Raw genomic sequence first — 24,732 nt, 5'->3', positions numbered from 1 at the left:
CTGTCAACTCATCCAACCCTCCTCCTGCTCCCTGACTGCCCCCCCGGACTCCCATTATCACCACGCCGCTCCAGCCGCTGGCTCCATGTGGAGCCAAACCAGACAAGCTGCCGAGCACACAGCCCTTCCCCTGCAGAGTGCTACGATGTGACACTGAGGCGGGGGAGGGACTCTGCCTTCTGGAGGCCAATGGGAGCCTCTAAATCAGGCCCAGGTACCCAACCAGCCGCACCACACTCTGCGTGAGGGTAAGGGAAGGGAGGAAGGAAAAATCCTGGATGGTTGGATCAGCCCTGGGCGAACCCGACAGCCCCACTCTGCCTCTTGCCCGCGGCCACACAGTAAGCCCACGCAGGCCGCATGTTATGCGGGCCTCGTTTACATGTCAGTTTGAATGTTCACATCTGAGCTTTCCTAGGGATTGGCATCTCCTAAAGTTCATGATCAGTTAAGTGTTTCCTGATAGGACTATTCTCAGTAAGTGCCCATTCTCAAGAAGCTGACCAAATGCTTCACCGAGGCTACTTGAATTAAAACACATTGAGATACAAGTACATAGCCAATATTCATAACTTCAGCTACAAAAAATGATACACATACAGACAGCATAATCATAACCAGCAAATCATAACCTCTTCAGACACCTCACATGACAACCTTCGTATAATATTTGCAGCAAATATATAACAGTGATTGCAACAATGATCTATATGGTTACAGTTTATGTCAATATCATCACAGGCCCGCGCCCCCCGGGGCAGTGGGGGTTGGGCAGACTCAGGTTTTGGTCCCCCCTCCTGGGGTCATAAAGTAATTTTTGTTGTCAGCAGGGGGTCGCGGTGCAATGAAGTTTGAGAACCCCTGCCTTAGTTCAAGGGCTAGATTCATGGTTGGAATAAACAATTACAGCATCAGAAAACAATGGAGTTGTACCTACTTATTGCGGCGATGACTGAATTTGTCCCATTAATCATCTGGCATCTTCTACCAGGACTAATTTTTTTTTTGTTTTTATTGTGTCAAATGAAAACATCAAACAAGCAAAAAACCAAAACCATCTTTCTACAGTCTCTGTCTTGGGGATATTGACTTGTATAGGTATGTCATTCCAGTAAATTTGTGAATGCTTAACCTTGTTAAGCCAATATCATTGCAGCTTTACTTTCATTTACAATGCATTTTAATTAAGCTTACTGGCAAAGGAGTAGATATTAGGAAGTTAACTATGTCACCCATGATGTTAAGTCAGTCATGATTAACGAACAAAATAAAATTGCATATTATTAAGTGCTAATTTACCTACAAGTAGAGAACACTTTAAGAAAATTTGTGTAAGTCATTTGATAGTGTCTCTCTGGTCTTTTGACTATTAAGAAATGGAAATATAATTTACAGAACCATAACAAAGACTGTTTATTGTTATTGCATTACTATTTTCAGCATTTTTTCAAGCACAACATTAAAAAAAAAGAACATTTTCCCCAAGAATGTTTCCCAAGGAACAGTGAGACTACAATTTGCTTTCATAATGGCATCTGCACAGTTCTGAAACAGACAAACTTCTAGTGTGTCAACTGGGGTATGGGACGGTCAACTCTGCCATCCGTAAATAAAATATAGGGCAACATGCAGCCCTGTGCAAAGCAATGACAAAAGGAAGATGTTGCTTGGTGCATCTTCTTCTATAGAACCACTGCAAGCTAAGAAACAGGAGCAGGGTGTGCCCATAGCTTGCACTGATTACTGATAGAGGAATAGTTCAACACCTGGATGAATTTCCAAAACCACAGATCATAACCCTTGGGATCATAAGGCCTAACCCAAAGCCTATAAAAATCAATGGAAAGATTCTCATTGACTTCAGGAGACTTTGGATCAGACTTATGGTGTGACACATCATGCTTCGCTAGCCTTCTGTCCTAGTACTCTCTCATGAACTGTAGGGAGTATCTGCCCTGATGCTTGTAAGTGGGGTGGGATGGAAAAAGCCTCCCCATACCCTTCTTCCTACCAGGGTAGCCAAGGGCCATTTTTTGTATATTTTTTTTAAAGGGACCTCAACTAAGTTTAGACCCTAGATTTAGGTCTTTGAAAAGCCAGCAAGGTGAGACTTAAAGAAAATCCTTTTGTTTGCATTAGGTTCTGTATTATAAACAATGACAAATCAGTGACCACAAGTGTTGTTTTTGGCAGCCACAATGGCATTGTTAGTGCATGACAACCCAAAAGAAAAGCTGACTGGAAACAAAAAAGAAATTGACTAGTCTAATTTTTAGTCACTAAGATGTCAGAGGGGAGCACGGGGTTGCAGAGGGAGGAATGGAAAAAAACCAACACACACAACAATTTTTTGGCCAAGTGCAACTAATAAAGTGCAAAACAGATTGAGGCATATGCATGACAATGCTCTTTTCAGGCCTGAAGTGTGAATGTCATAGTCAAAGCTCCATGCAGTTTTAGAGGCATGTCAGTCCAGTATTATCATCCTCCTGTGAAATCCATGATATAAAATCAGGGTCTGCATAATAAGCTCACCCTTTTTTGAACTACTGCATCCTTAAAGTGAACTCAGACAACAGGTTGTGAAGCATGGGATTAATATTCACTATTTACAATAATTCGATATAAAACATGTCAGTCTTGCTATTCAGTGCTTATAGGGTGAATTTAATGCTAGTATTCCCCCAGAGATCTGTCAGAGTGTAGTTGCTGGCCAGGGATTTTTGCCATTGACTTCAGTATGGCTAGGATTTCACTTAAGGTATTTCAGAGTTCCAAGGACTGATCAGAATTTCTCATCTCAAGATCAACCCTAGCCCTGGTAATGAGTTACCAAAACTTCCTGCCCTCTGATGTCTGTTTATCAGCTAATATAATACAAGTTGGTATTCTCATCCTATTTCTTAGTGGACATATCCAGGACACAAAACTAACCATGACTGGCATTAATCAATGTCTGGCCTGGCAGCCTGTAACGATGCTGGCTTTGGTAGGACACTTCTGAAAGTACCAATTCAGGACAAATTGCTCAGAGCAGGGCAGTTACAGCCCAAGGCTGGGGGTCCTTTGAACACCAAGGCAAACCAAATCACCCAAACCAAACAGAGAGGACTTCGGTTTTACCCCACTGACTAACAGAGAGTCATACAAGAAATTCCCTTAAACACTCCAGTTTCCTAGTATCACCACCAGGGCCACTCGTTGTGGGGATGAATGGTTATGAAGACCAATACCCCAGTAAAAGAGAAAAGGTTCTCCTGATCCCAAAGGACCAAGCCCCAGACGCAGGTCAATATACAAATCAGATCTTACCCACAAATCACACTGTTGCCAATCCTTTAGAATCCAAAATCTAAAGGTTTATTCATAAAAGGAAAAAGATATAGATGAGAGCTAGAATTGATTAAATGGAATCAATTACATACAGTAATGGCAAAGTTCTTGGTTCAGGCTTGTAGCAGCAATGGAATAAACTACAGGTTCAAATCAAGTCTCTGGAGTACATACAGATGGGATGGGTCATTCAGTCCTTTATAGATTTATGGGGAAATGATTAAGTATCCTCACACCTTCTTGTCAACTGTCTGGAATAGGCCATCTTGATTATCACTACAAAAGTTTATTTTCCTCTTCCTAATAATAGTTTATCTTAATTAGCCTCTTAGAGTTGGTATGGCAACTTCCACCTTTTCATGTTCTCTGTATGTATATATCTATCTATCTTCTTACTACATGTTCCTTCCATTCTATGCATCTGATGAAGTGGGCTGTAGCCCACAAAAGCTTATGCTCAAATAAATTTGATAGTCTCAAAAGGTGCCACAAGTACACCTCTACCCTGATATAACGTGACCCGATATAACACAAATTTGGCTACAATGCGGTAAAGCAGCTCTCTGGGGGGCAGGGCTGCACAATCTGGCGGATCAAAGCAAGTTCAATACAACACAGTTTCACCTATAACACGGTAAGATTTTTTTGGCTCCCGAGGACAGCGTTATATCAGGGTAGAGGTGTATTCCTGTTTTATTTGCAGTCTTTTATAGTCTCTTGCTTTCTTTGTTCCAAAAACAAACTATCCAGCACATGGCCCAGAAAAACCTTAGAGTTCTGTTCATAAGCATGTCCCTGCATACCTTGCTGAGTCACAGGGTGTAGCTGCCTTCTCTCAATGGGTCAGTTGTATAGCTGATGGTCCTTAATGAGCCATCAAGCAGGCTAGGCAGTGCTGATGGCAAATTGTCTGGTGTGTCACCCAGAAGCATAGCACAAGTTTGAAATACAGACAGTATAGAGCCAATACTTACAACTTTAAATACAAAAAAATATACATGCATCCAGATAGTATAATCATAACCAGCAAACCATAATCTTGTCTTAGACACCTTATTTGATCCCCCTTTATACAAGATTTGGTGCCACTACAGGACATTGGTTGCAATAATGTTCTATATAGTCCCAGTTCATATTAATACCGTCACACAGCCTCAGGAGACAAACAGACTGAACCTCACTCCCATGTTTAGATGTAGTCCCCTCCGTGTACCAGTAGAAGCATCTTGACAGAGGAGGAAAACGTGAACAGTTGCTTCCTGTGTCATACCTGGTCTGTGGACAGAGTGTGGAATTTGGTTACCTGAAGCTGTCAGTCCATCATCTTCTGAATACTTGGCAAATTAACATTTTTGCTTTTTTTCCTTGAAAGTTTCTTCAGAAGCAGAGCAGAATGTAGAATTTACCCTAGTGAAGAAAGCCCTTCTAATAGCCATTGTAATAAAACCAGTGTCAACCCAGTTTTCAGTGGCAACTTAAAGTTTAATTCAGTAGTAAATGTTGTTATATCCTAGTTACAGAAGCTAATAGTTTACTTTTATGGTTAAAACCACAAGCATAACGCAGAACACACTGGGCCATATTTAGTCCTATTTAAGAAACACAACTTCATTGACTTTGGGGCCATAGGAACTGGGAGGGGGAGGAATAGAGCTGGAGATGCTAGCTTTACTCCAGCTCTCAGTTTGGGGGACTCCTCAGCTGTCTTCTTGTTGTAGCTTCTGCCCTGATGAGAGGTCCCCATATGATACAGATGTGCTATTTGCCTCTAAGTTCCATTTGTAGCTGGTCTGTTGCATTATGTTAAATCTTTGCTGGATAAGCCCCCCCCCCCACACCCCAGATAAGATCTTTGGATCAGGGACTTTATCTTTTACTAAGCTTTTTGAGCAAAATGGAGTAAAACCAACTGGAAGTGCATAAAATTAGTGGATAAAATTGTTGGTGTCAGATTGGGACTTATGTCTTTTCTAAAAATTGAAGTAAATAAAGAGCATCTCAGTGAAATTCACAGATACTAAATTGGAAGGGAGTGTAACCAGAGAGAACAGAAATAACTCCGAGAGAATGAGGGTAGAATCCACAAAGAGACTTAAGCGTTACAACTCTGAGTGCCACAACACTTAACTTTTAGGCACCTAGCAGGTTAAAACAAAACAAAACCCCATCATCCATAGGAACAACCACTAATCCACAAAGCCAAGTTAGGCACCTAGGCTCCCTAAATGAGGAATGGGGAGAGAGATGCCTAAGAATATGATCCACAAATGACAGCATGCTATGCAGCGGGCTTCCTAAGCTAGCCAATGGGAAATGCTGAGGAGAAGGATGTGCACTAAGCCACACCATGCATTCAGGGCCGGTGCTTCCATTTAGGTAACCTAGGCAGTCACCTAGGGTGCCAGGATTTGAGAGGGTGGCAATTCAGCTGCGGGAGGTCCTTCCGCACTCTGGGTCGTCGTCGGCAATTCTGCAGCGGGTCCTTCACTCGCTCCGGGACCCACCGCCAAAGTGCCCCGAAGACCGGGAGTGCGGAAGGACCCCCGCCTAGGGCGCCAAAAACCCTGGTGCCGCTCCTGCATGCACTTCCCCTCCCTACCCCAAGATAGGTGCCTCCTTACAACCTTGACTCACATGCCTAACTCTTCTTTGCAATCCACAAACAAGAACTCGCCGTCTGGAGTCAAACAGTTTAGGTGCCCAAGGTGTTTCTTGCAGGAATGGGTTAGGCACCTGCGATGCTTCATGCAGAACACCTTATACCTTCATCTCAGTAGTTAGAGCACTCACCTGGGATGTGGGAGACCCAGGGTTCATTGCCCCTCCTTCCCTGAGGGGGCAGAAAAGAGGTGGGAGACACCTGTTCAGATGTTAGGCAGGTGCTTTAACTAGTTAGCTATGGGATATTCTGAACTGGGACTCCCTTAGTATCTTCTGCTGACACTGTTCCACTGTGAATAAATCATTGTGCTAGAGAGAAATGATTAATCCAGTGTTTCGAACACCTTTCTGCATTCAGCAGGAGTTTTGGGGATCACAGTGGAGCCAAAACTGGGACTTAGGCATCAAAGTACCTTTGTGGTTCCCACACTTAAGATCAGCTCCTGCACAGACTAAAGTTACGGACAAGTTTCTCAATTACTTAACTAGAGCAGCATCAATCCCATTAGAGAAGGTTAGGAATATGGACAGTTCTAAAGTTACAAGTTAAGTTTCCTCAGTATACTACCTTGCAAGTCTTTCAAAGTGAAAGTCATCTGAAATACAGATATTCATTGTAAGGGAGAAATCCAGAAAGCAGCAATGCAGAAAAAAATATCTTGGGGTGATATTGTACAAGTTAGATTAGAGTTTGCAATCTGATAAGGGAAAAAAGATCTATGCAATTTTGGGTTATGTATGCAGAGTTATCAAGTCACAGAGCAGGGAAAAGATAGTCTCTGTGGCTCCGATGACAGTACACCTGAACACCTTAGAATCCGAGAGTTATTGACAAGTACAGAGAAGAATAATCAACTAGTTAAGGTGCTAGAGAGCTTGACTTATAAGGAAAGCCTTTAGAGCTCAATTTGCAAATAGTATAAACAATGATTAAGGGGGACATCACTACCAGTCTTTTTTGCCTCAAGATTCCCACTGTTGCTACCACCAGTTCAGCTCCATGGGTGATCGCAACAGTGGGAGTACTAGTATAGACAAGGCTTCAGCAGCCACTGATGTTTTAAGCATGGCATCATCTAGACCTAATCTGAGCAGGATGAGATGATCTAGTGCAGGAGTCAGCAACCTTTCAGAAGTGGTGGGCTGAGTCTTCATTCACTCACTCTAATTTAAGGTTGTGTGTGCCGGTAATACATTTAACCATTTTTAGAAGGGCTCTTTCTATAAGTCTGTAATATATAACTAAAATATTGTTGTATGTAAAGTAAATAAGGTTTTTAAAATGTTTAAGAAGCTTCATTTAAAATTAAATTAAAATGCAGAGCCCCCCAGACTGGTGGCCAGGACCCAGGCAGTGTGAGTGTCACTGAAAATCAGCTCGCGTGTTGCCTTTGGTACGCATGCCACAGGTTGCCTGCCCCGATCTACTGCTTAAAACAATGACAGCTGTCTGGAATCCTGTCTATACTGGTATTCCCATTGTTGCGATCACTGTGGTAGGATCAAATGGGAAATTTGAGACCAAAAAAGCTTTGTTTAGACACTCCAGAAGAGGAGACATTAACCAACTCCATATACTGTGAGGAACCACCACCAAGATGAAGAATTATTATTTATGGAAGTACAGCTGGGCACAACTAGAAATAATGATATAAAATTAATTTAAAAAATATCAGTAAAAGCTTGCTAGGAGTGACAGCTAGTTAAACAGTAGCATGAACTACAAGAAAAGAAAGGCACAGTGCTGGAGATGCAACTAGTCTGGATAAAGTACTAGACAATATACTGAGGGTAGCATAAAGATAGATCCTCCCCTCCCATATCTAATGTTGCAAATACAAAAATCAAAGTCAACAAATGTAGTGTTTAAACAGCAAAACCAGAGTATTAAACCAAACAAACCAGGATCATTCACACTGAATGCTTAACTAAACAAAATAACCATATGTTCTTAAGCTGCGATCAGTGTTCTTCCTAATGTTAGTTCTATGTTTGTTGGCACTTTGGCTATGTTTAGATTTTAACCCATGGGGGGGGGGCAGGAATCAGGTATCTTGTTTGTAATGCACAATGCACATTTATGGTGCTTTATAAATAATAGCGTGTTGATTCAATATTATGAAATGTAGGACATCCCACCTTGACTGAGCTGAATGATTGTTCTGGGAAAGTTTCACAGTAAGGAAACAGCTTCGTTTCTTACATTCATGAGTTAAGACAATCCCTGATTTAGTTGGGGATTGGTCCTGCTTTGAGCAGGGAGTTGGACTAGATGACCTCCTGAGGTCCCTTCCTGATATTGATATTCTGTGAAAAGAAATATGCAGCAGATGCTTTTTTAAAATAAATATGACTCTTTTTCAGTATCTTCAGCACCCCTCATAGCTAGAGCAGGCAACTCAGCAACTCTGCCTCATTTTCCCTTCTTCTTTGAGGGGGGGGCTGCCCACCTTCCAGCCCACTCACTGGTTCTTTGTTGCAGCCTCAGCCCAGGTCACAGATAACCCCTTCCCTTTTGGGGGCATTAAAAAGTCCAATATTTCAGGAGACTAGCTAGCCTACGTGAGGGGGACATAGCCTCTGGCTTCTTTGGGTATGGCTCACTTTTTCAAGGCCTTGATAAGCAACTATGCTGGGCTTGGTAGGGAATCCAGGCTCATCCACTCTCCCAGGTTCCAGACCAGAAACCCTGCACATGGTAAGTTCATGGACAGACAACCATTGACAGACATCAATTGCTATTAGCCAAGATGATCAGGAATGCAAGCCCATGCTCTGCACCTCGCTAAGCCTCTGACTGTTGGAATCTGGGACTAGAAGGCAAGAGATGGATCACTCAGGCCACGTCTAGACTATGTGCCGTATCGGTGCGTTAAAATCGATTGCTCGGGGATCGATATATCGTGTCTGATCTAGACGGGATATATCGATCCCTGAGCGCGCTTATATAGATTCCAGAACTCCACCAAACCCAACGGAGTTCTGGAATCGACATGGCGAGCCGCGGACATCGATCCCGCGCGGTGAAGACGGGTGAGTAAATCGATTTTAGATATTCGAATTCAGCTACGCTATTCTAGTAGCTGAAATTGCGTATCTAAAATCGATTTTACCGCGTAGTGTAGACCTGGCCTCAGTAATTGCCAACTTATGATCATTCCCTCTGAAGCATCCAGCATCAGTCACTGTCGGAAGACAGAATGCTGGGCTAGAGAGGCCTGCGGTCTGACCCAGTATGGCTGTTCTCATAACAAAGTGGTCAGCACCAAGCTCGCCTTCACATTCCCCTTCACATTCCCCTTGCCTACCTAGCATGCCTGTCCTTCAAGCTGTTCCTCAGTCACCCCTTTGGTCTCATCCTTCAGAGGGTCCATTTTCCTGGGCAGTATCTCACCAGTATGTTGCTGAAGGCTCCTGCTCACCATAGCTCATCAGCTTCTTTAGCTGCTATCCCACCCTTCTGTTCAACCTCTTTTTATCTCTGCAGCTGTTTTGAGTCCCCTGATCAGCCTCTGCTGAGCAGGCAGGCAGTTCCCCAATCCTAGTAACCCTTTAGTGGCCAAGACAGCATGGGGTCTGCACACCCCATGCAAGCATCCTTATTACTAAGTATTCACATTTTGTACTTATTTGTATTCATATCAAGCAGAAATTAATGAGGTAATTTCACAGTAAACAAATTTGCCAAAGACCTGGAGATGATAAAAATCTCAGATTCAAAAAGCCTACTTTGCTATTAATCTGCTCCAGCCCAATGTCAATGTGTGCTTAACACTTTTAACAATAGCATTCCAGGATTTAACACAAGGTGTATTGAGCACTTTATAAAGGCTGAGGCGGGAGCAAGGATTTCAACTCCCTTTGCACCGGATACCTGAGTTTATCTTTTCTTCTGAGGAAACCAGCTTTACAGGCCAAGTCTTGTATTTTAAAGTGGGAGTCTCCCTTTCTCTCCGTAAACCTTTAAAGAAGGTTTGCTGACTGAGACTGAAATTGGCCCCATAGCAGGTGCCCCTGTGAACCCCTGCCAGTTATTTTAGGTCGGTAATGTGTTGTGCTTGGCATCTGAGTTCCCAACACAGCCAGGGGTGGGGTGTAGCAATACCTGGGATCAGAGCTCTGGCGTGAGCAGTGTTACACAGTACCAGGCAAAGACTGCAACCCAGGGGGCAGGGAATAAGACCCCGGGCACAATCCTAAACGCTAAGGGGGCGGGGGAAGCACTTTCCCAGTAGAAGGAAGAATCAGTTTGGAGCCCAGGAAGGGGGGCGGGTGTGTGTGTGTTCTGCCTGATCCCAGCAAACTGTTGGGGGGGTCACCTGGAGGAGACCGACCCAAAGGCGCTCTGGAGCCCGCCCTGCTTGACACAGCCCCGAAGCACACGTGTGAGGGGAGCAAGCCCGAGTGGCATCGCTATTCCTCTCCCAGTGCCGGAGACGCAGCGAGTCGGCACCCGGGGGTGCCGGGCTCCTCGCGCTCAGCGCCTCGGGGGCGGGGGTCCCTGCAGCGGCTGGGTGCGGAGCGCGCACATGACGGGAGCAGGCGAGTGGCTCCCGCAGCGGCGGATTCCTTTGGTGCCGGATCCACGGGCACTGCCCTCGAGGGGCGAGGCCAGCGGGGCGCGGGGGAGGGGGTCGGAGGGCAGGCCCCGTGGGCACAGCAGAGGCGGGGAGAGGGGCAGGGGAAGGAGGGAGGCAATGACATCAGCGCGGGCAGGGTGCATAAGGTGGGGGAGCCGCAAGAGCGGAGCGGCCGCAGGAGAGTTTTGCAATTAGCTAGCGCCGCTGCAGCTCCCTGCGCCTAGCGCCGCCCGGCAGGCGGCCCCGGCACCATGCAGCGGTCCCCTCTGGAGAAGGCCAACGTCTTCTCCAAGCTTTTCTTCAGGTAAGAGCCGGGGCTCGGGCGGGGGCGAGGGGAAGGACTCTGCAGCGGGCGGCGGCATGCGAGGTGTGGCTCGGCTGGGTCCCCCGGCGCTCTGCACCCGCGCGCCCCGGAGGACCCCGGGGGACGGGCAGCGGGTAGTGACTGCGCGCGAGCGCAGGGCTGCCCCCGCCTGGAGCCCGGGACCCTCAGCTGAGTCTCCGGTCACGTTGCCTTGCGCCTGTTAGCCCCGAAATGTTTTGCAAAGAGAGCCGCGCTCCCCTGGTTTATTCCAGGAGGATCTTCGCGCCGTGGTCTTCTCTGGCACCGCGTGCCGGTGTTTTGAACACAAGGGGCGTCTGAAAGCTCTTAGGTGCAAGTGTCATGCAGGATCACATCCATACTGGGTAAATTACTTTATAGTAGATTATCTGCGCAACCTTTGGTTAATTGCTCTACTTCTGAGCCTGGCTGTTGTACATTTAACTCCAGGGTGTGAGAACTTCGGGGGAAATTCGCTTTGCAAGCAAGTTTTTTTTTTAAAGGTGATCTTAGGGACACCTTACACATAAATCTCTCTTCCGATTGAGACATGTCCTATGGGGGCGAAAGTCCCCGATCCCTTTTCTCTTCTTCTTCTGTGTACAAAGGATCCTCTTTCGTCCCCCTCCCCCACCACACACAGTGGGAAGAAACAGAAATCATACTTTTGAAATCCTTTTACCTGGAGCTGTTACAAGTAACACCTGATATTATCAGACAGAGATTAGAAAGACAAAAATCCTTCTCTATATTCCCCCAACTTTGGGCATCTGAGAGCATACTGAGTACACTCAATTTCATGCAGCTAGGTAGTTTTTCTTGTTGTTTGTGTGGGTCCTACATGCAGCAGTAGGGGTGAAAAAATCACTTTATAAAATCGAAAATGTGATTATGAATGGTAGCGGGATTCTGGTAGGTGTAGTACCTCAGATAACTTTTAGCTCAGGATTTTAAGATGACTAGATTTTAAAATGCTTTTGGGGAGACTAGTCCAGGCTCTATTTTGTTTTCATCTTATTTATTTCTAGGGCACCTCACAGAGTAAGTACGGTATCTTAGAATCCCTGATGCTTACGCCTCAATTAATACAGTGCAAGAAAAGAAAATAATTTATTTCTGATCTCTGCTTTGGGCAAAATTTCCCTGGTCTAAAACTAGGGCTTAAATACATGCTTAATGTGAAGCATGTGCTTAATGGGCTTTGGATAAGACCCAAGATACTTAAAGTCAAGAGGAATCTTTCTATTGATTTCAGTGGGCTTTGGATCAGGCCTGTTGTGAAATTGAAATAAATATAAATCAAGGTGTAACTAAAATAACATACTTATTACTCTGTTTTAAAGAGATGTACTAAATATATACTCAAAATGTTTCGTTCTCCTGTCATCAACATTTAAACCATATTATAATAATAATTGGTCTGACAGAAGACAAATCAACCCAGTGAAAATAAACTTCCTATGGATAAACACAAAAATACCATGTATAATATGGGCATACCTCCACAGTGAAAGAAGCTGATAAAATAATAAATTTCTGGTACTACAAAGTTCTCTGTTTATTTGCTGTCTAGGATATTTACATTGCAAGTGATTCCTCTACTTCTCAAAATGTATCATCTATTTTAGGATTCAATACTTTTGGAATATTTTATCTGATATATCAATAGATTAAAACTAGTTAGATGTGAAAACTGATGAATGTTAAGAGTTGCATCAAAATTTTTCTTTTGGAAGGGTGCCAGAATACATAGTTCTTGTTTGTTAAATATCTATCTGTTCAAAAGCCAACATATTTTTTTAATCAATGAAAATGTATTAGTTTATTTGAAAATACATGCTTTCACTGTTCAGTTACCCAAATACAGTGTCTGTCTCATAGGGTCAAGATTAATTTCAGGGGGAAAAATTATGCTACTCTAGTTGCTAGAAACCAAGCTGTCTTACAGCAACAAGTGAAATTGTCAAGTTATCAGAAGTGAACAAAATTTAAAAAATACTATGTGTGATGAACTTTACAAAACCAGAACAATATTGTTGCATAGCATTAGGTAGACACTTGTAGACTCAGTAAACTGGTTCATCCCATAAAGTTGTGATAAAAAGTTGGATTTGGTTGAATTTTTCTAAAATAGTAGAATTTCATTTTAGTGTGAATTGTATCTTCATAGCAAGAACAGTCCCAGTTCAAGAAAGCAGCCTCATTTAGAAAGCACTTAAGAATGTGCTTAATTGTAAACATGTGGCTTAAGTGCTATCTCATGGACTCTCAAGTACTAATGTTCTAATGTAGCATGAACAGAGCAGCTGAAATAAAATCAAGGAATCAGCCCTTCCTTTGTTTATAAAGTGATGTGGAAGAAAAAATTACTTTTCCTACTAACAACAATTATTTAACATTGTCTCATAATCTATCTTCATGTAGTTTAAGAAATCTTCACTTAAAACAGTGTCTACTGGGTTCTGTTTCTTTCATAGCTTTGTATTTGTAAAATGCCAATCTGGATGTAATGCAATGTAATAGACTGAAGGTCACTATAGGACCATTTGAAATAATTGTGGCAAAATTTGCAGAGAAGATATCCACCAGGAGATTATCAGTGATAAACATATAATTCATCATAGTGGTTCTCAACTATCTGATGACAGCATATGAAACGTTAAATAATAGATTACTTTCTACAAACCTGTTGCCAGATTCTTTGCTTAGATGCATCTGTCCTGCTTGGGAGTTATGTGCGCATAGCTGAGTGTGGAATTTGAGTCTTAGTTTGTAGCGAATGTAGTTAAGGTAGATACATTTCAATACTGTATTTGTACATTTTCTTTAAAAATGTTTCCATCCCTGCCCTGAAAAAAAGTTCAGACAATAACAAGTTTTATAAAGAAGCCATGTCAAATATGGACTCTTAACAAGGCAATACCTTCTTTTTGTATGACTATTCAAGAAAATGATCCAGGCTTGCAAAAAGACAAAGAGAGATTTGATTGTATAGACTATAAAAGTTCATAATTTAAAAATTAGCAATTTTCTGAAACATTTATAACTGTGAATAAATAAGCAGGTTTTGTTTAGAAAATTACATTTTTTCATACTGAAGAAATGAAAAGTAAACAAGGTAAGTAACAACAACTTTTACTAGGAAAATGTTTTATGTGGAAAAAATTCCATGTTATGCTGGAAGGGCATAACGAGTGGGGTCCTGCAGGGATCAGTCCTGGGTCCAGTTGTGTTCAATATCTTCATAAATGATTTAGATAATGACAGAGAGAGTTCACTTATAAAGTTTGAAGACGATACCAAGATGAGAGGGGTTGCCAATGCTTTGGAGGATAAGATTAAAATTCAAAATAATCTGGACAAACTGCAGAAATGGTTTGAAGTAAATAGGATGAAATTCAATATGGACAAATGTAAAGTGCTCCATTTAGGAAGGAACAATCAGTTGCACACATACAAAATGGGAAATGACTGCCTAGGAAGGAGTATTGTGGAAAGGTATCTGGGGGTCATAGTGGACCACAAGCTAAATATGAGTCAACAGTATAACACTTGCAAAAAAAGAGAACATCCTTCTGGGCTATATTACCAAGAGTGTTGTAAGCAAGACATGAGAAGTAATTCTTCTGCTCTACTCCGTGCTGATTAGGCCTCAGCTGGAGTACTGTGTCCAGTTCTGGGTGTCACATTCTAGGAAGGATATGGACAAATTGGGGAGAGTCCAGAGATGAGCAACAAAAGTGATTAAAGAGCTAGAAGACATGACTTATGAGGGAAGATTGAAAAAATTGGGTATCTTTAGTCTGGAAAAGAGAAAACTGAGGGGGGACATGATAACAGTTTTCAAGTCTGTATGTAAAAGGTTGTTACAAGAAGGAGGGAGAAGAATTGTTCTTCTTAACTGCTGAGGATAGGACAAGAAGCAATGATCTTAAATTGCAGCAAAGGAGGTTTAGGTTGGACATTAGGAAAAACTTCCTGTCAGGGTGGTTAAGCACTGGAATAAATTGCCTAGGGAGGTTGCGGAATCTCCATCATTAGAGATTTTTAAGAGCAAGTTAGACAAACACCTGTCAGGAATGATCTAGAGAATACTTAGTCCTGCCATGAGTGCAGGGGACTGGATTAGATGATCTCTCAAGGTCCCTTTCAGTTCTATGATTTGTGCAAGTTATAACTGTGCTACTTTTGTTTCTACCATAGCTCCTGAATACATTTCTTCCTTTCTATTCCTCATGGCAAGACACTAGTCTGTGCTTTGGAAACTTTTCATCTAGACAAATTCAGAGTGGAAATAAGGTGTAAATTTTTAACATTCAGAGTAATTAACCATTGGAACAGTTTATCAAGGTGATAGTAGATTCTCCAGCACTGACAATTTCTAAATCAAGACTGGATGTTTTTCTAAAATATCTGCTCTAGGGATTATTTTGAGGAAGTTCTATGGCTGGTGTTATACAGAAGGTCAGATTAGATGATCATCATTGGTTCCTTCTGACCTTGGAATCTATGAATCTTGACTCAAAAAATAGACTCTGATGCAGGAAAGATTTAGATGTCTAAACCACAAATTAAGGTATAATTGCAGTGCAGGTAAGCATACCTGTTTCAGCTTTAATTTAGCTGGCATGGGAAACAGCAGCAATGAAGATGTGTCAGCATGGAACCTAGTGCAGGCTAGCAACCCAAGTACACACCCAGGAACCCAGATGAGTATCTGTTGGGTTGACAAGGCTGCATTTCCAGTTAGATCAAAGCTAGTGTGGGTATGACTTCTTGCACCACAATTACACATTAATTTCCAATGCAGATGTAGCCTTAGACAAAGTAGTCCCATTGTCTTCATGAAGACTACTTAGTGTGTGAAGTTAAGCAAATGCCCCCTTTGCACAATGACAGCATCTTCCATCCAAGGATTTCAAAGTACTTTACATACATTCCTTAGTTGTCACCATATCCCCGTAGAACTGGAAAAATATTATATTTATATAAATATAATAAGTATCATTATTTTGTAGCTGAGGTAAATGATACATAGAGATTAATGCACACATTTGCAGAAGTGGCCACTAGCTTTGGGCACATCAGTTTTTTGGTGTCCAACTTTCAGCATATAAGGCCTGACTTTCAAAGGTGCTGAACATTCACAAATCTGATTGAATTTGGTGACAGCTGTGGGTGTTGAGCATCTCTGAAAATCAGCCTCTAAGGTTTTGAGGATTGGCATTCAAAATTTGAGTCCACTTTTTAAAATCTGGGTGCAAGAGATGTCTCCAGTGTGGAAGAGGAAATCTGTTTTATAACCTGGACTAGTACTCTGATCTCCATATTACAAATCCTGTCATTTCAATCCCAGTGCAATCCTCCCTCTGCTAACATGTTTAAAGTCCATCTGTGGACAAGTCTGAACCACCAATGTTTCAGTTAACAGCCAAAAGTACTAGTTCCACAGCAACTAATGGAACCTCTTCCTGTACGGCTATTTCATCCATCTGAAACACAACTGCCCAAATCAACATGTGTCTGAGTTTTCTGAAAGATGCAAAAAGGCTGTTGGCTCTGTGATAGGACAAAAACTTGTAATGGGCATGTACATTTAAACCAGAATAAATATTTGAAATTTTTAAGAACTTATCAATTTTTTACACTTATTCTATTTTATCAGGAAGGAGGGCAATGCAGTTAAATCCTTGAAGTATTTTTAATTACTAATAATAGACAGTGAAAGCCATCTTATTATTTGTATTATAGTAGCCTCTAGAAGCTCTAATAAAGATCAAGGACCTCTTGTGCTAGGCACTGTACAAAGATGTAGTAAGATACAGTCTCCACCTTGAAGAGCTTACAGTGTAAACAGACAAGACAGGCAAGGCATGGGGAAAAGGAAGTATTATTATTCGCTTTTAACAGATGGGTAACTGAGGCACAGAGAGATTAAGTGATTTTCCCAACATCACACAGGAAGTCTGTGGCAGAGCAGGAAGTGAATCCAGACCTCCTGAGTCCCAGTCCAGCTCTTCAACCACCAAATCATGCTTCATGTGTGGGAAAGTTAATTCAGAATGTACCTGAAATGAGCTATCCATACGAAAGATACATATAGGAATTCTCACTCTCTTGAATACCCACGTTTGACATGTTTTCACTTCAATGGGAATAGTAATTTCTCTTGCATGAGAGAAGAAATTGAGAAGATGTCAATTTACCCATGGATGTTTATTTCTTCATTAATCTCATTTAGCCACCTGTCAATTGTTCAATAAGATATTTAGTTCTGTTCACAAATAAGTCAGCGATGCTGGAATAAACTGTAGGTTTGGAAATGTTCTCTCCGATGAAATGCTTTTATTTCACCACTTTTTGAATAGCATGTGAAAACTATACTGGACCTCAGTACGTAATGTGCCCATAAAGGCATAGATGGACAATAAGTGTGTCAAACCCAGGGAAACTCATGGTTTTAGTGGCAAAATGTTCTTGCTGGGGTATATTCGAAAGAATGGATATTTTGAGGTCTCTGCCAAGACACATAATGGCCAGGCTATAATGAACAAACTTGTGACTACCAAAGTGGTTGTGTTTGCAAACTGTGCAATCATTTGCAAAATGATTTCACAGTACTTGTGGTTGTCCTAAATTTGCAAAGCTGTTGGTTTTGCCTCTTAGCTGTCCAGGTCCTCTTTCTTAACTGTTGAAAACTGAGCAGATATTTTAATCTGCCAGTAGAAAAACCATTACTGTAGATCTGATAATTAATTCTGATTCTAGTCCTGATAGATAAAAGATTCAGGATTAAATCTTGCTCACCTTAGTCACATGAGGACTCCTACCGAACTCATTGAGACTATTTCTGTGAAAAACAGAAAGATTTGGCCCTTACTGATCTACACAACATTTCTAGTCATTTTATTGCCATTGTTCATCTTCTGACTTACGTAGAACTCAATAGTTTTCTCTAAAGTTAGCTTTAAAATCTAAAGACATCTTACTACTGAACTATTGCAAATAATTTTAGAAAACTAACTTAATACTTTAAAAATATATTCAAAATCACATTGAGACAAATAGTTAAAATTTTTTAAAAAGAAGACAGATATTTAGGGGTACAAGCCATATTTACTAGTTAAAGGACAGCGTGAAGTGAGGTTAGTTCATTGACTCAGAATTAGTTAATATCTAAAAACAAAAGAGCCTTCTCTTAGGCCAGCTTTTCCATTGCTATGTGTTTTAGCAAGTAAATGTTATTGCTTGACCTGTTTACAACTAATAGTCAACATTGTGTTCTTTCATGGATCCACTCTGTAATTGAAAGTTCAGTGGATGTATCTCTCTTGCTTATGACAAGCTTCACATTTGCCTGTCCAGATCAAATAATGACAGACTTTAATGCATTTAATATCTTTTACCCTTATAAGGCACATCACATGTGTATCTTTGTTCCTAGAATGTGCCCTATTTTGGTTTTCACATATAGACTGGGCTTCATAGTTATAATACCTCAAAAACCTGAAGTAGTACTGACCATCTTACTATCTGTAAAAAGCACTATGCAAGGGAAAAATCAAAATTCTGCTAAAAAGGCAGGATCCCAAAAGCCACTACTAGATGACATTACTCAGTTGCAAATCCTGGACAACTGGCAGAATAAATGTCACATTTTTAAAAAAGGTCATAAAAAATGTAAATCTTGTCCAAGATTTTCCATTGAGTAATTCTCATTAAGATTAGCTATTGGGACCCTGGGGTTTCAACAGAACATTGATTATTCGACAAACAGTGCTATTCACAGTTAGTGGCATAGTCAATGATATTGCAGCTAAATGTTTTCCATATTAAATAAAACTTGACAGCAAACACAAATGTTCATTGAGAGAAATTCAGTTCTTCAGTTTTAGTGATCTGCAAAGAAAGCATATAAATTAATAAGATCCACATTTACCTCCAACTCTTTGAAACAATAAATATAATGTTCAGAATATTTGTTCAATTTTTTCTTATATTTTAATCATGGTCCTTCAGAGCTGCAAAGAAATATATCTCAGCCATACAAAATTAATGCAACATGTTGTATAAGCATTTTCTGTTCTAATGTCTGATTTCATATAGAATGTTTTAAAATTATTGTAAGTAGAGAATGTTAGAGGTTTGATTCAGCCAGAGAAACACACAGGGTGTTGGTCCCGTTGTGGTGGAAAGCTCACAGAAAGAAGGATTGAAACAAGACACCTGCAACCCCAGGCATTTGGGGGACCTGAGACTGCACAATGCATTTCCAGGAAGAGGTATTGCTGGCTGGTGATCAATTGTTGCAGTGTGGATTCTCTGAGTCTGTCAGTTGTGCTCTGAAGGATCTCCAGCCATGCTTTAAAGCTGTCCTCACCTGGCCATGCACTACCTGCCATCCCCTGAAGGTTAAATTTCACACCTGGAATGAAGCTGCCATCACAGGTGTAAAGTGGGTGTGAGATATGCACTTCCCTCTACCAGCCATGTTGATTCAAGCACAAAGTTTTCATATGTCAGGTAGGGGAGCTCCCAGGGTTGGGGAAAGGATCCCAGGTCTCAGCCATAGGCCTCTTCACAAATGTCAACCTTCCTTCCCAGGGAGACCAGAGTTAACTCCTGGAATAAACACCACACTTAACAATAGAACACTTTTCTCTAACCCTAGGAAAGCCAGGAATGCCCCTAGGTCAGGGGCAGGCAAACTTTTTTGGCCTAAGGTCCACATCAGGTTTTGTAAATTGTATGGAGGGCCAGTTAGGGGAAGGGGTCATGGCCTGGTCACAACCTCCTATCTGCCTCCTTCCCAGGACTCCTGCCCCATCCAACCCCCTTGTTTCCTGACGGCCCGTGGGCCGTAGTTTTCCCACCCCTGCCCTAGGTCAAGGATTTCTAGCAGGGGGTAGATTCCCTTGCCCCTCTTACAGCATATATCTCCCCTTGCATAGCTAAATACACACAGACTCTCTGCCCCATGCCAGTGCATTCCTCTCCCTGCTTTGGGATAGTCCAACCTGTCCATGCACTCTGGTCTGTTGGTGGCATGTAGTGGGAACTCAGAATTGTGTATTGGTTTGCAACAGTCAACAGAGCTGACCAAGTGTGTGGTAGTGTGCACAGCACCTATTGAAATGGTGTCAGAATAAACCAGAATTCCTGCAGGGAAGCTCATTTGCACACCTTGCAGCAGGGTCTGCAGCTGAATTTCCACCATTTAGCTACAGCAAAGTAATTCTTTGGCCGTGCCTGCTTCTACACCTGCATGTCTACATCAGGACTGGGGGAGGGAGAGGGCCAGATATGTTTTGTCCATGCCAGGGATTCCTCTACGCTAGGGGAAAACCCACATTGCTGGTTAAATCAACTTTGAGGCTACTTGTGACTTCCGAGGGGTATGAAGCAGCTTTAAGCAGGGCCAGGATTTGGCCCTGTTGAGAAGACAGCGTCAGCTAATAGAGACAAGGCAGTACCACTAGCAGGGCAGAAAAGTTCATCCAATAGGTTTGGATTTTCTCACGTGAGATAAGGTGCAGCAAACTGGAAGAGCAAATAGCTACAATAAGAGATTTATTGTAGAGTGCTAAAGGGAGGGAATATTAAAGAAAAAGGTTAGTTAGAAAACAAACAAAAGACAAGTTAAAACAATGTGTCACGTACATGGTATCCTCATGTCTTGTATCATTATGGGATGTACTTTGTTACCAGGCTGTCAATAGAAGAGGCGGTACTTGTTTTCCTTCTTTTTTTCTTACCTACAGTTCACCCTTGAAACTTGTCTCCAGCTGGGTTTCATGTATACGTGCCCATAATGACATCCCTAGTTAGTTGCAAGACTCTGACAGCACTACAGGTTTCTCTGTGAAAGAGTTCATTAAATGCCAGCCAGTAATCTGGTGGCATTTGCTAAAACAGTGTAATACTTTAAGGCCAATCTGTTTCCCTTCTTCCTTGCTTTCTTTGCTTCAAAAATTATTTCTCACTGACAACAGGAATGAGAACCAGAAATTAGGAATTAATGTTGGTATCTCACAAATTAAGGGCCATTGGTATCTCACAAATTAAGGGCTGCTCTGGCTCCATTGTGCTGTTTTGGCATTGCAAACCATCTATAAAACTGGCTAGCATAATTTAGCATCACCATACCAGTGCAAAAAAGTCAGAGTGTACTGGTGAATCTGGCCCTTCCAAATTATTATTATTGTGGGTTACTTATGGATGTACATGGTGCTTTATAAAACACATACAAGCACGATTTTCTTCCTGACAACAAAACTCAAGGAGTTTTTGAAAGCCCACCTTGAAGAGCAAGCATCATTGCAAGCTGTCTCTTAACACCACTATGTGTAGCAGCTGGAAGCTAGTTGATGCAGCAGCCCACAAATTGAACAGAGCTGACTGGGGAGGGGGCAGGGCCAGAGCATTCAGAAGATGCACTGGGACCATAAGGTGCCACACTATGAGGATTATACTGGCATAGCTACAGCTTTGTAGCTAAGTGGCATAACCCTGTAGTGAGACAGCCTGAGACTTTTCAATTCCTGTAGGAACACCACATCCCCAAGCAACGGTAGTTAGATTGACTGAAGTTGCATCTACACCTGGGATTAGGTCAGCATAGCTACAGTGTTCAGAGGTATGGATTTTTCACATCCCTAAGTGATGTAGCTATGTTGACCTAAAATTTAAATGTGAACCAGCCCTGAGCCAGCATGTCCTGGTGCTGCTTCAGCCACCAGAGTCTTCTACAATCTTGGTTGCTGTTGAGAGAAGCACTCCCAGTGGAATCCCTGGAGGAAGGTGATGGTAGTACTGCTTTGCCTGCCCATAAGGTGAATCCAGCTTGGGTGCAGCTGCTCCAATAAGTGGAGATTCCACTTATGCCCACAGGGTTGAATCAAACTAGTCTTTAAGGAGGGACCTGTGCACTTACAAGCTAATTTGGGTGGATGAAAGACACACTGTTAAGGATGAGGAAGACTTGTAGTTGATCAGCAACTCAAGCCACATTGTCATAGATACAGTGGCCCCATGTTATATCACGCTATTTTTCTATAACGGTCACTCTGCTCTCTCCAGCTACAATCAATTTTGTTTCTTCAGTCTGTGGCAAACTGGCAGTTCAATTCTAATAAAAAATACAAATAAAGGAAAATGTGTGAAAAGAAATAATGCAATATATATGGGGTATGAAACTGTAAATCATTTTCCCCTTGTCTCAAGATAGATAAGGTAGGGTTTGCTTATTACAGTTTTCAAGCCCATTGTAAAAGCCGAGGGTACTCATCAAAGTCAGTCCGAGGCATGGAGCTTTAGTACAGTACTTTTGGCATTAAGGGGTCTCTTAGGAGTTCTCTCAGTTTATTTGCATTAGCTGCAGTAGCTATTTAATGGACCCTTGCTTACATTCATTTATGATTGCCAGATTTTCTGAATGTGCAACAGTTTCTTTTACAAAACAAATTTGTAAGTGTTTCTGTTTCTGAAGGACAAGGGATTAGCAGTGTTTGTATAAGCCATGTACAATATCAACAGCTACTCTTCCTTTCTGCCATCCTGTTCTTGATCTAAGTCATCATTTGCAATGACCACCCAGGCTCTTCAGTTAGTGAAATTATGGCTTATTTTAAGTACAGAAGATATTAAAATGAATTAGAAATCAATTTCTTAAGTAATGAGCTGGCAGGGAGGCCGCAGAGCGAGAAGGCCCCGGGCCCACCACCACGTACCATTTGCAGCTGGCTCCGCTGCCAGCTGGGGGAGTGGCCGCCGGCCCCGCAAGGAGAAGGGGCGGGGCCCGGGGAGCCCTGAGAGCTTCGCTCGTCTCTGGTAGCCGCCGCCTCCACCGGAGCGGCTGGGTCTGAGAGCGTGACGGCCACGTCTGAGAGGGCCTTGGACACCATGAATTTTGAAGTGATCAAAGGTCGGCCCATTCGAATCATGTGGTCCCAGCGAGACCCTGGCCTCAGGAAATCAGGGGTTGGGAACGTATTCATCAAGAATCTGGATGACTCCATTGACAACAAAGCCTTGTATGATACGTTCTCAGCCTTTGGGAATATCCTTTCTTACAAGGTGGTTTGTGATGAGAACGGATCCCGTGGTTATGGCTTCGTTCACTTTGAGACTCATGAGGCAGCAAATCGGGCCATTGACACCATGAATGGGATGCTGCTCAATGACCGCAAGGTCTTTGTCGACCATTTTAAATCTCGTAGAGAGCGGGAGGCAGAATTTGGGGCATGGGCGATGGAATTCACCAGTGTCTATATCAAGAACTTTGGGGATGATATGGATGATGACAGACTGCGGGAAATATTCTCCAAGTTTGGGAAAACGCTGAGTGTCAGAGTTATGATGGATGACACTGGTCGCTCGAAAGGGTTTGAGTTTGTAGCCTCAGAAGGCTGTGGCAGACATGAACGGGAAGAAGCCCAGAAGGCTGTGGCAGACATGAACGGGAAGCAGATCAATGGCCGGATGGTGTTCGTTGGCCGAGCTCAGAAGAGGATGGAGCGTCAGAGTGAACTGAAACGTAAATTTGAACAGATCAAACAGGAGAGAGTGAGCAGATACCAGGGGGTGAATTTATATGTGAAGAACCTGGATGATGGTATTGATGATGAGCGGCTGAGAAAGGAGTTCTCTCCATATGGTACCATTACTCGTGCAAAGGTGATGACAGAGGGTGGACACAGCAAAGGGTTTGGGTTTGTATGTTTTTCCTCCCCAGAAGAGGCTACCAAGGCCGTGACAGAAATGAATGGACGGATCGTCAGCACCAAGCCTTTGTATGTTGCCCTCGCTCAAAGAAAGGAAGAAAGAAAAGCAATTCTCACCAACCAGTATATGCAGAGACTGGCCACCATGAGGGCCCTGCCTGGCCCTCTCCTTGGCTCCTTCCAGGCACCCACAGGGTACTTCTTGTCTGCCATCCCACAGCCACAAACCAGAGTTACTTTCTACAGTCCTAGCCCAGTTGCCCCAGTCCGTCCTGCCCCTCGGTGGAGCACACAGCCCTCCAGGCCTCCCTCCTACCACGCGGCTACTCTAATCCTGAGGGCTGTAGCTCCACCTAGGCGCCTGCTATCCAACATCAGCACCATGAGACAGGCATCTACCCAGGTGTCCCGAGTGCCACCGCATGCCCAGAGAGTGGCCAACATAGGGACCCAGATGCTTGGTGCCCGTGCACCCACCTCACCATCCCTGCTGCGGGACGTGCCACAGTATAAGTTCTCCTCAGCAGTGAGGAACATCCAGCCGATGGGAAGCGTGGCACCTATGCTGGTACAACAGGCTGGAGAACCTGCTGTTCATATTCATGGGCAGGAGCCTCTGACTGCATCCATGCTCGCTGCAGCTCCCCCTCAGGAGCAGAAGCAAATGCTAGGTGAACACCTTTACCCCCTAATCCATGCCATGCATGCCTCCTTGTCTGGGAAGATCACAGGAATGCTGCTAGAGATTGATAACTCGGAGCTGCTGAGTTATCCAGTGGCAAAAAGTTCATGAACACATACACTTTTTCCTATGGTTCTTCAGAACAGAGTCTGACAGTTGGCTTTACTGTGACATATGAACAGTGTCTGCCTTTTCATGTAAACTGCAGTTAAGGACAGAGCTGAGACCAAACAATTTATCTGGAACTGTACAATTTCTGTTGCAGCAATGAAAGACAATCCTTTTATTATTGAAAGCACATTTTCTCTGTGGTATTTAAGTAGATATAGGTGTCCACTTGGGAAATATTTAATTTCCCCAAGTGCTTTATGTACTGAATAGCTAGGCTTATTGATTTATGTTTCCTGTGATTAATTACCTTTTAAAATGATA

General features: G+C 42.7%; 1 pseudogene; it reads left to right on the top strand.

The window, feature by feature from the left end:
- The first annotated feature begins 22,782 nt into the window (after positions 1 to 22,782).
- LOC116838610 (embryonic polyadenylate-binding protein pseudogene) lies at positions 22,783 to 24,411 on the top strand (annotated as a pseudogene).
- Positions 24,412 to 24,732: the final 321 nt, after the last annotated feature.

Source organism: Chelonoidis abingdonii, chromosome 1 (assembly GCF_003597395.2).
Source record: "Chelonoidis abingdonii isolate Lonesome George chromosome 1, CheloAbing_2.0, whole genome shotgun sequence".
Lineage (NCBI taxonomy): Eukaryota > Metazoa > Chordata > Testudines > Testudinidae > Chelonoidis > Chelonoidis abingdonii.
The sequence above is the reverse complement of the archived record's forward strand: the minus strand, read 5'-3'. Positions and strand labels throughout refer to the sequence as shown.